The sequence below is a fragment of the Mastigoproctus giganteus genome, chromosome 8 (assembly GCF_048544385.1).
Source record: "Mastigoproctus giganteus isolate SK-2022 chromosome 8, ASM4854438v1, whole genome shotgun sequence".
NCBI classification, from domain to species: domain Eukaryota; kingdom Metazoa; phylum Arthropoda; class Arachnida; order Uropygi; family Thelyphonidae; genus Mastigoproctus; species Mastigoproctus giganteus.
Window position 1 is genome coordinate 193,510,135 of NC_143582.1, and position 13,780 is coordinate 193,523,914.

The 13,780-nt window shown below is 35.5% G+C and overlaps 1 protein-coding gene across 2 annotated transcripts in view; it reads right to left on the minus strand.

Moving 5' to 3' along the window:
* Positions 1–11,367, minus strand: part of LOC150082126 (uncharacterized) — a 79,404-nt gene extending 68,037 nt beyond the window's left edge. Inside the window, exon 1 of one of the 2 annotated variants that reach the window (XM_090379995.1) lies at positions 11,128–11,367. The gene's annotated coding sequence lies outside the window, so the exon portion shown is untranslated. Of the gene's footprint in view, positions 1–11,038 lie in introns of both variants that reach the window. The other variant, XM_090379996.1, reaches the window with a different exon arrangement.
* Positions 11,368–13,780: the final 2,413 nt, after the last annotated feature.

Below are 13,780 nucleotides of genomic sequence, written 5' to 3' on the forward strand. Positions count from 1 at the left end.
ATAATAATTGCTAATCTGATAATGAAACACACTACACTGCATTTGTGAGCGCAATTTAATTAATATTGTAGGTGGAATATTATAATGTAGTTATTAATTATATAAATTATCTAAATTAAAGTTTAAGTGCATTTCATTATCAAAACAGAGCTAGGAAGGTAGGCAGGAGGGTGTGCCTACCTTCCTAGTGGTTTCCTTAAAATAATTTTTTAAGGAATATATTTGAGACCGATAATAAAGGACAGGAGGGGAGGAGGGGGGTTATGCTATTAATTAAGAAATAGCAAAGTCCAAGGGAAGTGAAGCCAGTCGACATCGATGGACAGGGCAGTGTCGAGTCAGTTTGGTGTCACATAAGCATAGGGAAATCAAAATTGAGTAGGAGTGTGCTATAGGCCTAATGACTCTGATGAGTATAATAAGATATTGTACAGGGAAATAGAGTGGGCCAGTAAATCAGAGAGTCTTATAATGGGGGATTTTAATTTCCCAGATATTGACTGGAATTTGTGGGTTGGTCACTCGCACACTAGCAAGGCTTTTGTGAATTTATTGGATGATTGTTTTCTACATCAGCATGTTCGTGAGGCAACAAGAGGGAGCAATACTCTTGATCTGATTATCAGTAGTGATTCTTCATGCATTAAGAATCTGCAGATAAATGAACCACTAGGTGGCAGTGATCACAGTGTGTTGAAGTGGGATTTACTCAAGGAGGTAACTACCATCAGAGGTAAAGGGAAGGGTTTTTTGTTTTCGTAAAGGCGACTATGATGGTCTGAGACAGTATTTTAAATTCTATACAGTGGGACCAACTGATGATGTTACCAACAGCAAACTCAAAATGGGAAGCATTCAAGGAACTAATCCTGGAGGCTACCAGGCTTTACATACCAACTAAGAAATATTGTTCAAGGTTTAGGCCTAAATGGTTGTCAGATACTAATGAGACATGTGGCAGAGAAGAAAAATGCATGGGATACATACAAATTAATGGGTGACATGGAAGCCTATGGTAGATATAAGTTGGTCTGTAACCAAGTCACAAAGGAGATTAGGCAGGCAAAGGCAGACTACGAAAAATCCTTGGCAAAGGATGCAAAGAAAAACAGAAAAGAGTTCTTTACGTATTTAAACTCGAGAAGGAAAGGGATGAATCAGATTGGTCACTGGATATTGATGGTTCAACAGTTGAGGATCCTGCTCAGGTGGCTAACAATCTAAACGAGTATTTTGCATCTACATTCACGCATGAGGAGTTATTCAGGAAGGAGAATGATGTAGGTAAAGTAAACATTGGCAGTGAGCTAGATGATTTTGTAATAACTGAGAGGAAAGTGGAGGAGAGATTGTTGAGGATAAACATAAAAAAGGCACCTGGGGTGGATGGATCTATCCAGTTATATTAAAGGAGGCAGCAAAGGAAGTAAGCAAACCCCTAGCCATAATTATGAGAGCTTCTTTGGACTCAGGGGAGGTACCCATAGACTGGAGATGTGCAAATGTAACCCCAATTCACAAAGGAGGATCAAAGGCTGACACAAGTAATTATAGACCTGTTAGTTAAACTTCTGTTCCAGGTAAATTAATGGAGGCACTGGTTAAAGAAGCACTGCAGGATCGTCTAGACAAGAATTCAGTTATAGCTCAGACGCAGCACGGTTTTGTTAAGGGCAGGTCTTGCCTGACCAATTTGATTGGATACTATGATGTAGTCACAAAAGAACTGGATGCAGGGAATAACTTTGATATTATATATTTGGATCTTAGAAAGGCTTTTGATACTGTTGCACATGGAGACTGCTGCACAAATTGGAACAGTGTGGCATTGGAGGCAAATTTGCTGCTATGGATAAGGGGATGGGTGAGTGGCAGAAGACAGAGAGTGGTAATCAATGGACACTGCTCAACGTGGACTAATGTTATTAGTGGAGTTCCTCAGGGTTCAGTGTTGGGTCCGTTGTTGTTTTCGGTGTTTATGAATGATATTGATGATGGGATATCAAGTTTAATGTCCAAGTTTGCAGATGATACAAAGGGTTGGCAGGGTTGTTAAGGACACTACTGACGCTATGCTGCTGCAACAGGATCTGGAAAGGTTGAAACAGATGGGCTGAGAGGTGGCAAATGAAGTTTAACATTGACAAATGTAAAGTACTACATATGGGAAACAGTAACCCCAGAGCAACGTATCAACTCTGCGGTACTACACTGACAGTGGTGGAGAATGAAAAGGACCTGGGGGTAATTGTGCAGGCAGATATGAAGTTCTCTGAGCAGTGCAGACGAGCTGCAAGAGTAGCTCATAGTGTCTTGTCAATGATATACAGGAATTTTTCTAGCAGGGATAAGGAGGTGATTATTCCCTTGTATAAGGCAATGGTTAGGCCACATCTTGAGTACTGTATACAGGTCTGGAGGCCTCATTTCAAGAAGGATGTAGAGCTGCTAGAACGGGTACAGAGAAGGGCAACAAGATTAGTGAATGGAACAAAGGGTTGCTCTTACGAAGAAAGGCTTAAGTTTTGCAAATTACAGGGTCTGGAGACTAGGCACCGGCGAGGTGATCTGATAGAGGTGTATAAGGCTTTGAATGGTTTTGAGCATGCTCAATGCCAATGGGATTCTTCATCTTGCTCAGAATAATCACCTCAGAGGGCATAAATTCAAATTGAGGAAGGACGGATGTCGGATAGAATGTGCGGAAATTTGCCTTTGGCCAGCAGGTGGTTGGTAGGTGGAACCGACTTCCATCACTTGTTGTTGAAGTTGATAGCCTAAACAAATTTAAAGCTCAACTGGACAGGTATTTCGAACGAACGGAGGGGGTGAAATGGGAGTGGTTTTTTTTTGGCTGATGCTGAATAAGCTTGCTTTCTTGCATCATATGCCTATGCTAATGCTAATGCTAAATACAGGAGGTATACACCTCATGCTCTTAAATTTAAGCACACGGCAGATAGTGTCAGAGATGGTAATTTTGTATACAATACTATAAGAATATTATGGGAAAAGACAATGGGTTGTCATTTTTTGTCCCCTCTCCTTAAATGCTTCACCTGATGGGGTGCAAATTTCATACACAGCCATGAAAATTCTTGCAATACTTTTCTATAAAGTGAATAGAGAGTGCCTATAATGCATACCATATGCAATTACTTTTATGGCATTGCACAAGTTTGCAAGAAGGTAATGAGATTCGCTTGCTATTCACAATGATTGAAGATCACAGACTCATTGATATGAAGCAATGACAAACTCAAACAAGTTTCATTGTCTCTCTCTGGTTCTTAGCTGACAATGCATTCCTGAAAACAAACTTATACATCTTTCACAGTAGATTGCTGTGCTCAAATAACATTAATAAAGGAATGATCAGCCAATTATATGAAGTTGAGAGGATTGTCTTGTCCTTTCATGTAGCCAGCAGCACTCAACATTAGATTGGTAGCATGTATAAATCTTACTCACATGGTTCTTAGAAACTACCCTCACCTCTTTCCTTTACGTAATTTTACCCCTTCCCCCAGTTTGTTCCTTCTATGGTTAGTCAGTCATGAAATGTAACAGGGGTTCAATGAGCATTAATTTGTTAATATAAAGTGAAAGGGTAGGAAGTAAATTTTACATATTGCTACCTGGGCATGACACAGAGGGTACGTAATTTTTTTATATTGCTAGCAAAGTATGTAAAGTCTCATTTATAACTAAACTATTCCCCATTTATATTATTATTTTTTACTTTTCTTTCATAAAAGCCTACTGGAAAGATATTTAGATCTATTTAGATATTTAGAACCTAGAGGTTCATTGGCTCATAGCTGAACTTGAGTCTGATTTTAAGGATGTAGAAGCAGCTTCATCAGATGATACCAGATCTGATAATCTGGATTATATCCCTTTATTTGAAGAAGACAACAACTTAAATCACAGAACAGACTTGTTGAGCAAACAAGAGCTATTGAATGTGAACCTTCAAAAAAGAAAAGAAAAGCAATGTATCTTCAGCCTCTAACAGGCCTTCACCTATTTCTGTGCCTTCAACTTCCTCATTATCACCTGCAATGTTCCATTCTACAAACTTGGTGCTAAAGGCGAATGTAGAACATTTAGTGGGGAAAACAGATTCGTTTGAAATACAAAACCAAAATTCAGGAACACTAAAATTTTCAAGAAGAACTTTATTCATATTTGACTCATACCAACATTGCAAGAATAGCATGACAGCCAATCAAAGAAAAAAAGTGTAAAATATTTTAATCATTTAAGTTCTAAGTGAATTTAATTTTGTTATTAACAAATAAAGTTCTTTACTTTACTAACCAGTTTGAAATTAAAACCTGTAAATAAAACTAAGATTTTCTTAGGATTTTACACACGGGAGTAAAAATTATCTTATGCTACCAATAATGCAACACGAAATAACACAACCAGTCTAGGGTTAACCTCGTTAATGCAACATGGTCTTATCAGCATAGCAAACTTTGCCTTCCTGAGTTGCCATGGTATTGCACTACTTTCAAACATATGGTGTCACCAAAGATTAATCTGCCATTTATTTAAAAGAAATAATTTAATTATACAGAGCAGCAAGTCCTGAAATACTCTCATAGAAGTGTCTCATCTTTTAAATGAATGATCAATTTAATGATGCCATTTCTTTGAAAGTAGTACAATTACCAGGGCACTGCATTTTGAAGGCAGTCAGTTCCCCAGCACAATAAGACCATCACATTAACTAGGCAGTTTAAATCCTGACAGCTTCAAAAATATACACAAATGCAAGTTAGTCTTCCCAACTCCATATAATTTCAATACAACTGAATAGCAGTTATTTTATAATTGTGAAGCCCTAAATTTATATAATTAATTTAAAACAAAGTGACTACATATTATAGTTATGTATTTTTATTATTTTATTGAATAAAAATATAATAGATAAAATATAACATAAACAAAAGCACACATCAAAAATTCTGAATTACTTAAAGAATTAATAATTCAAATTTCAGCACTATAACAAATGTTCAGCATCACCACTCCAGATGCTGAAACAAATATTTTTGAGTGCTACTGCAGATAAGTCAAGACAACTCAAGGAGCATTACTGCTGACATCCTCCATATATATATATATCTGATAATTAAAATAAATATGATATTTAAAATAAAAACATCAGCCAGTAGTACGGCAATAATGCAGAGCGAAATGAAACGCAAAATAATATAAAATAAACAAACAGGGAAGGGAAAGTAGAGATGATAGGACAAAAAGGTAGTCGATAATCCCCTGTAAAATTTAGTCAATTAAGTCATTAAATCCAATTAATAAAAAATGTAAATTTAAAATAATGCCAATTATAAATAATTTAGCGGTACCCCCCTCGAAGGTACCAGTTCCAAAAAACGTGAAATATCACCAAAAAAGGGTTAAAGAAACTACCAAAAAACTAAAATATCAAAATGATAGACTGACCATCAAGCCCCATATCGACAGAGGACCACGAGGCCAATAATGGTCATGGAATCGCTGCATTTCAATCGTCATACAAATCATCGCAAAGGCAGAAATATCGAAGAACCAAACCACCCTTCCATTCTCCGATAGATCAACCAATGCAGAGGATTTGCATGGCGGTGGTCCTTATGCAGCGAAAAATAAACTATAGAACAGAGAACACTCTTGATCAGAGCCACACCACTGACATAATGTAAGCTTAACCAGCTTATATAATAGAAAGGAAAAGAATAGATGGCGGCACAGGCGCTGCTTATTTAGCATATCAACCCACTACTACCACTAATTTATATTATGTGAGGTAAAAGTTAGGCAAAAGTAATAAAAATAAATATGGTGATATTTCACGTTTTTTGGAACTGGTACCTTCGAGGGGGATACCGCTAAATTATTTATAATTGGCATTATTTTAAATTTACATTTTTATTAATTGGATTTAATGACTTAATTGACTAAATTTTACAGGGGATTATCGACTACCTTTTTGTCCTATCATCTCTACTTTCCCTTCCCTGTTTGTTTATTTTATATTATTTTGCGTTTCGTTCTGCATTATTGCCGTACTACTGGCTGATGTTTTTATTTTAAATATCATATTTATTTTAATTATCAGATATAATTAGGCTTCATGTGGAGGATGTGCATTTGCTGCCTCTAATGATAGCTACATAGCCATATTTATTTTTATTACTTTTGCCTAACTTTTACCTCACATAATATATATATATATGTGTGTGTTAAAATGTTTAAAAATTGTGGTTCAATTTCAAAACAAACTAGTTACTAATAAACTGGGTAACAAGCCAAGTTTACAATCTCTCAATATAATTTCTTGCCTCCTATACAATTCGATCCAAACATATGGGTAGAGTCCAACACTGGTTTTGATGAAAAGCAACAAGAAAGTGATCTACTGCTCATATTATATCTTGTGTTGTCTGAAACATGAAAACATTAACATCTGACTGACTCCTTGTAAAACCAATCAAGATACATTTCTTTGCCATTTCAGAGAAATTTTCCCAGCCAAAGAAAAGGAGGGCTGTCCAACAATTTACTACTGCAGCAATGGAAACTTTATAACACCAGCTACTTATGTTGTGGTTTGAGATGAATGGTGCAGTCTCCAGAATGGTGCACTCACCTGGCAATAGGGTTGAATTTAGAAAAATTCAAATATTTATACATTTTTTATCCTTACAAAATGATAAGAGTCCCACAAAGCTGGTAGACGACTTTCATCAACCGGTGAAATACCACCACTTTGCTTATTGGAGGCTTGAAGTGGTAAAACCCATGTTTAGTCTCTAGAGCAAAGTTTCCGGCATCCCCTTGCCCCATACTTCTCCTTCAACCCATGCATGGTACTAAGTACTATAGGTTTTGATACCTTTCGTGTTTGAGGTTTTCATAAAAAAAAAAAAAAAAAAAAAGATAACAAGGACCCATGCTCAAATCTAGCACTAACAACAGGATAATGCATTATGCATACATAATGCACAAAAACACTATTTCCATCCTAAGTGACTTCACCTTTTAATTAAAAGTATCCTGTTTCGTAAATATACCTCATAGCACCTGAAGCTCATACTTTCACTTCTCTAACCTACCAAATAACTTTGCCATTCCCACACATTTACAAAATTGTAAATAATATTACTGCTATACAACTATTTTACATAGCCTATGGCCACACAATTACTACTTACTCTATTATCACAATAGTTTTATGCATTTTCTTTTAGAAAAAGAAATCCTTTGAATATTTAGCAGTCCGATTGCCACCACTCCTGAACAGTTATTTTACACTTTAGCTCACACAGTTAACTTGCATTCTGTCCTGCAATAGACTAGAGTCAGCCCCACGTGCAATATGTTTTAACACTCAGACTGTCACTTGGCATCTGAGAGACATTACTTGGTGATTTGATTTAATTTTTTGAAGAATAGAGTAAAATCTCTGCATGTACCTTATCCCACTAATATTTTTTAAATGGTCATACAGTATCTTCAGTTTTCCTTTTTATTTTATTTAGTAGAATTATGAGAGGTTAATTGCTTGGCATCTTAGGAAAGGTTAACTGTTTGTCTGGCCTCTGGTAGATGTCAAGCAACCAACTGAGTTTTATTTTTTGGAATTAGGGGTGTACAAATACTGCTCATCTACCTACCCTGAAGGGTGGGGAAGGGTTATATTTTAGAGGTAATATATCTGCATCAACATCATACTGTAATTTATACTCTTTTTACCCATCCAGTATATTTTTCTAAAAAATGTGCTTTTTTTGTCCAGAAAGGGTTTGAAGGATGAAAAGCCAGAAATTGAAGGGAAAGGCAAGTAAAAAAAAAGCACATACAGCACAAGAAGTTTCATGCAAAAAAAGGGGATAACTTTATAAATCATAATTAAAAAAACCACCATTTTCAATTCAACAAAAAAAGCTAAAACTAAATTTTTTTTTTTTTTTTAATAAAATATTTGGAATTCATTCACATGTGTTAATGAATTCCAAATATTTAGGAGTGTGATGGGGAAAGTGTTAACCTGCCCTCAATTTAACAAGGATGCTCGCATGGCATCTGTAAAACACAACTTTTTGTTTTTATTATAAAAAATTAATTTTTAGCTTTTCTACTGACTTGAAATTAATGATCTATTAATTATGACTGAATTCATCATCATAGACTACCATCCCATCTAGCATTGGTGATCCAGCACCTGTTGTAAACGTCATGAAATAACTGTTCCACAGTTTTGTCATTTCAGAGAAATGACAAAACTGTGGAACTTGTGGAACTGTGGAACCTGTCCATTCCTTCAAATTATCCAGCTATGATATTCTTCTTCTTCTTACCATTAATATTCATAATGCATTGAAGAGGCCTCTGGGGTCAGGAACACTGATATAATGCTACCAAAACACTGACTCAAATCAATAAAATACCTTTATTAAATAAATATACTGCCTGTATATCAAAATAAAATAAAATATTTTATTTTATTAATATTTATTTAATAAAGGTTGACTTTAGTTTATTGACTTGAGTCGGTTCTTTAGTAGCATTATAGATGAATTCATAATTCATATTGTGGCCAAAAAAAAGTTTTTCATTTCTTGATTAGAGACAGCGATTTCCTTTCTCTGCGAACTGATCTCAATACGTCCACATTTGTTACTTTAGCTGTCAATGGAATACGTAATATTCTTCTTAGTAAAATAATAAGAGGAGTTTACCTCAATATAGCGCGTAGAACACTTCCGTATGATACCCTCCAGAAATTAAAACGGAAAAAATGAAAAAAAAAAAAAAAAAACCGACAACTTACTGGTACATTAGAGTAAAATATAAATAATTAAATTGATTATTTAATTATTTATATTTTAACGTAGAACACTTCCGTATGATACCCTCCAGAAATTAAAACGGAAAAAATCGACAACTTACCGGTACATTACAGTAAAATATAAATAATTAAATTGATTATTTAATTATTTATATTTTGCTCTAATGTACCGGTAAGTTGTCGATTTTTTCATTTTTTCCGTTTTAATTTCTGGAGGGTATCATACGGAAGTGTTCTATGCACTATATTGAGGTAAACTCCTCTTATTATTTTACTAATATTATTATCAACGTAGAACATATTGAGTAGTACAACTCTGATTCATACTATCTAAGTAATATTCTTCTATACAAGTACATCTCGAATGACTCCAATTTCTTAACTGTTGCTTTCTTTAATGTCAAAGTCTGGCAACCATAGAATAGTGTGTACCAGATGTAGCACTCCATTACTTTTAGTCGAAGATTTAGATCCAGTTACAGATTACATAAAACACCTTTCATTTTACAAAAGGCTGATCTTGCTATTTCAACTCTTTTAATTTCAGCTGAATCATCCTTTTTGTCAATTTCTCTTCCTAAATTTTTTAGACATAAACATTAACTTTTTCAATCAGTCTCCCATTGACCTCAATTAAAAAGTGTCAAATTAAAATAAATGAGAGAAACCAATTATAATAGTAAAGTTTTTATCGTATTTTTTAGAATTTAAAGTTACTGAACTCTGGATTGAAACAAAGAAGCTCACATGCTATCTAACAGATGTAACATGAATATCTTTATTTTTATCAGCTGTTCACAATTGGCTGACAAAAATCATCTCTACAACAAGATCAGACAACTGTCACTGGCATCTCACAGATACCACATGGGGATGAGAAATGCCTAGAAATAAGATAGATGCCTTTGCTCGCCTAGCATCTATTAAATATTAAACTAAAAATTTATGTCATAATTTGTAGTATATCAAAATGAAAACAGAAAATACTGTATAACCAGTCAAAGAATATTGGTGGGCAGATACAAGGTAGAATTCACTTACAAATTTCAAAAAAAAAAAAAAAAAAAAAAAATTTAAAAAGTTGCATCTGACAGACAATCCTAAATAACAAAAGGTTAAAGGTAATTTATTCATTAAAACACTTGTGCACTGTTTTATACAAATAAGTGTACAAAATATAACTCACAATAAACATAAGTACATGGATATTTCCTATAAATTGTTTTGACAAGTCTGTGTTGATTTTGTCTGCCCCCCCCCCCCATTCTGATCATTGAAACAGTTCGTTGGGGTTGTGGTTGTGTCATACATAAGCTGAGGTTTCTTCCAGTAAACGGTAACAATACTTCCAGTAAGGAAGCATTGTTCATTCGATTTGGTACAATGCAGGGGCAACTCATGACTACATAGGGAAACTAAACTCTCTTCAAAACATCAACAAAAATTAGAGGAAAACAAACTTTGGTTTCTAAATCTAATGTGATAATGCTCATATACCCTGCTTTTATTAATAAAGCCAATTGATACATCGCAAATATTCTGAATGGGGCGCTGTAGTCATCACTACAAATGTCCTAAATTTTTATTTATTTCCCCCCCCTCTAATTTGGTTACTTCATTCTAAAAATTTCGAATATAAAACGCGCAGAAATATCTTAGGAGATAAACAAAATTGCCCCAATGACCACTAGACATTAACAAACAGGGTTCCAGATGGCGTTTGGCATTTATCTTTTGCTGGTGATAATTGGGCTAACCGGTAATCAATACGCTACTTGTTGCTTTTTTATTATGTATAATAAGTAATAATTGAGCTAGATGCTTCAATAAATTCTTAAATGTCAATTTATATTTTTCTAGCAATATTTATCTATTAGAATCATTTACAAATTTCAAGGACGCTTATGTATGATTTTCCACGTACCCAAGATTCAAATTTAAGCGATACTTATCAGGGTAAAGGTGCATATGAAAATATTCATTTTATTAATTTTATTGGCAGCATTAATTAAACAGTTAAACTGGAAACAGTAAAGAAGAAAGGTGCATAAACAAACCGAGATGATGAACCCAACTCCTTAAACATATTTTAATACTGAGTGTTTCAGTAAACCAAAACAAGCTATTTATTACTTTAATTACATTTTAATTATGAAACCAATAAAAGGTCCTTACTAATCCTCCACAACATATCAGCTCGCTCATTAGAAAAAAACAAACATCTTCAAATAACACACCATACAGGTGTTCGGAGCTTTACTTACTACGTCTTTCGATGTTCTGGCATACAGCACAGCAACTTGCAACACATTGCGTACGTAATGAAACGCTCAAGGCCAAGAATGGTCTTGATCCATGAATGGTCATCTGACGGAAAAGAAACTGTTAGGCAACATATGATTGGACGTCTTGTTAAAATTGTATCCTTAACAATATGTCACATTGCCAATTCTTAAAGTCAAACATCGAGAAGGCCAGGACGGAAGCTAAAATTGAAATACCGGTGCATATGCGTGGACCATTCATTCTACAGGAAGTACGCCCTCTGGGAAGAACATATTTGGTAAAAGATCTCTAGTTACTCACATACAAATATGTAAATAATTTGTTATAATTAAACCAGAAATTGCGCTGCTAATTAAATTTATTTTGAAATATAATTCATTGCAGATATTCAAATTTAGAGTGCACCTCTCTATCACGTCCTAGTCCGATTGCAACATTCCAAATTTCAGTCCATTCTGTCGATGCGCCATAGAAATACCAATTAACTAGCTCACTAGCACTCTTTGTTAAAAAAATGAGTACAACCAGGAGTTGCTAGACTACCTACCAGCATGATGCCCTCAACGAACTATGAAAACGGCTCCCCCCCCCTTCCAACATCAAGGGAAATATAAGCTGAGATTTCTTATAAACTGGAAAACATTTTGCTCTGTGGCTGAATTATTGCTTATCAAAATTGATGAGCGGTTCACCTTGACTCCACATCCAAAATTAAAAAACACACACGCGGGCCAAAAAAATAAGAACCTTTGTATTAAGACAGTCACAGACAGAATAAATGCAAATGGATACAAAGAAAACGGTGATATGGAGTAACAGGCTGTTACCTCGTTGAGTATAAAGACTGCATAGGCTGTTCGACGGCAGTAATCTGGAGCCAGAATGGGGAAAACGCGTGATCTATCAGACTAATAAAGATCTTATCGTGAGTGTGCATTTAGCAGAAGCCACAATTAAAGAAACGAAAGACATAACTGGTTTCTCAAAAAGCCTCCATCTCAAATGACCATTTTTAATGACTGGAAAGCAAGCGGTTCTACCACATCTGAAAGGCGTAAATGTGGAAAAAAAACATATGCTTCATAAAAATCTAAGGCTAATGCTTCAAGAGCGAAGACGTCGTACTCTAAGGAGGACTGTACGAAAAGAAAAAAAAAACAGAAAAAGAAACATCCAGTGTGCAGCAAACGCTATGCAACTATGTGCAGCAAATAACTCTGAACTCGACCAATCCCAGAACTGCCCTATTTCAACCCATACCATATGTTGCATAAAAACTTGCTTTCTTGCATCATTTGCCACTGCTGATACTATTCGGAAGCCACTTGTTTTCGAGAAAAACGGAAAAATTCCGTTTGCGGTGATGCCGAGTACGTCGTGATTGAATAGTGGAACAATGAAAAAAAGTCATGTGGTCAGGCGAAATATGATGCACTTTTTTTTTGGATTGATAGTATGCAGAGTGCGTGGCGAGAACCTCACAAAGCGATGGACCCCACTTACCTTATTATGACACTCCAAGCATTTGGAGTTGGTATCATGATAAGGAAATTGTTTTGCTTTCACGGACTGGGTCTAGCAGAAGGTGGAATGTCATCCAGGGAGTACCTGAATTTGTATTAGATCTACTGTACAGTATTACACTTTTAACCGCGGGTGGCCACTTTATGAATGATAATGCAACAGTGCATGGTGCCAGAATCTTACAAAAATGGTTCAGAGAACATGACACGGATTTCCATCGTAAGTATATGTGCCTTGAGTGAACTGGGTTCAATCCCCTGACTGCTAAATACGGTGCTGTTTCTTGTATTCTTTCTGTCTTGTGAACTTCCTTGACTGTCTGGTCGTCCCGGAGTATAAATAGAAACTTTATTTATTTATGTATTTACATTTCTGACATTTCCCCATCTCCACCTGAAGCAGATGTTGCTTTGCAATCCATCTCAGCTGACTAAATTTTAGATTAATGGACTACATTTAGGAATGAAAGTTAACACTGGGATCAAACGTTCCTCACAAATCTTTGTGCTTAGTCACTTGAAGAACGACAATGCTGCTAAGGAATGTCTGTACATGTGAAGGTTGTTTTTGAGGGTGGAAAATATGATGACAGCTTTTGCAGGGTTTATAGTTAGCGAGAATTGTGCCAGGAAATCTGAGAAGTTGATGGAACGTTGTTTATTCTATTGGTATCAAGTTGAAAATCATGTGTAGGACTGATATTAATAAGAAATTTGATGTCATCAGCATAGCATAAGCGCTATTATGCTATGCTGATGGTCAGTAAACAGGAAAATTAGTGGAGTGGATAAAATCCCAGAGAGAATCCCTCCCTGGAGAATGCAGGCAATGACACAGCGAGAAAATGACGGGCATCCAGCACAGAGATTAGTATTAGTATTATTAGTGGCAAGTGATGCAGGAGAGCAAGCTTAGAGAGAATCAGCAAGAAAAAAACTGCCCACCTTACCTATCAATCTCCTCCAAGAATTTGTCTAATACTTCAAGAATTTTTCAAGCTACCCACTTCCACGACCACTTCCATGAACGCAACTTCCGCACATTTATCCGGAAACCATCCTTCCTCAATTCGAATTTATGTCCCCTCACATGTATAGTCCCAAAAAG